The sequence below is a fragment of the Arachis ipaensis genome, chromosome B06 (genome assembly GCF_000816755.2).
Source record: "Arachis ipaensis cultivar K30076 chromosome B06, Araip1.1, whole genome shotgun sequence".
NCBI lineage: Eukaryota > Viridiplantae > Streptophyta > Magnoliopsida > Fabales > Fabaceae > Arachis > Arachis ipaensis.
In genome coordinates, this window is record NC_029790.2 from 56111584 (window position 1) to 56112822 (window position 1239).

Genomic DNA, 1239 nt, shown 5'->3' on the forward strand with positions numbered 1-1239 from the left:
GAAGCGCTTGTTGGGAGGCAACCCAATTTTTATTTATCTAATTTTATTTTTATTTTCATTGTTCTTACATGTTTTATTAGGTTCATGATCATGTGGAGTCACAAAATAAATACAAAAATTAAAAACAGAATCTCCACTCACCTTCCCTCCTCATAATCCTATATCACCCTTTCCCAAGAACCCTTCACCAATCACCTCAATCTCTCTTCCCCACCACCTCTTCACCACTCACATCCATTTTTTCTTCTTCTCATCCTTTCTTTCTTCTTTTGCTCGAGGATGAGCAAACATTTTAAGTTTGGTGTGGAAAAAGCATTGCTTTTTTTTTTCATAACCACTAATGCCTCAGGCGATGCACTTTCCTCCACAGAATTTTCGGGAGCAAATCAACACCTCCCTAGGAGAATTAATGGGGACAAGCAACAATTTAAGTTTGGTGTTGTGATGAGAGGATAATTTATACGCTTTTTGGCATTGTTTTTACATAGTTTTCAGCATGATTTAGTTAGTTTTTAGTATATTTTTATTAGTTTTTAATTAAAAATCACATTTCTGGACTTTACTATGAGTTTGTGTGTTTTTCTATGATTTCAGGTATTTTCTGACTGAAATTGAGGGACCTGAGCAAAAATCAGATTCAGAGGTTGAAGAAGGACTGCAGATGTTGTTGGATTCTGACCTCCCTGTACTCAAAGTAGATTTTCTGGAGCTACAGAACTCCAAATGGTGCGCTTCTAATTGCGTTGGAAATTAGACATCCAAGGCTTTCCAGAAATATATAATAGTTTATACTTTGCCTGAGTTTAGATGACGCAAACTGGCGTTGAACACCGGTGCTTAGAAAAGTTTGGAGGAAAGGTGTGGCTAACTAGATAATTAGCTACAGGTGCATACCAAGGGACTACCTCAGATACTGCTTGCAGGTTATCAAATGGGAAATTATCAGCTATAGGAGTGGGGTCATCTGTAATGTGCTCAAGGCGACTCAAATGGTCTGCCACTAAATTCTGGTTACTACTCATATCCTTAATTTCTAAATCAAATTCTTGTAATAGTAGTATCTAACGTATAAGCCTTGTTTTGGACTCCTTTTTAGCTAATAGATACCTTAGAGCTGCATGGTCTGAGTATACTACTACCTATGTACCAAGTAAATAGGCTCGAAATTTATCCAGAGCAAAAACAATAGCAAGAAGCTCTTTCTCAGTAGTAGTGTAATTGGACTGAGCGGCATCTAAA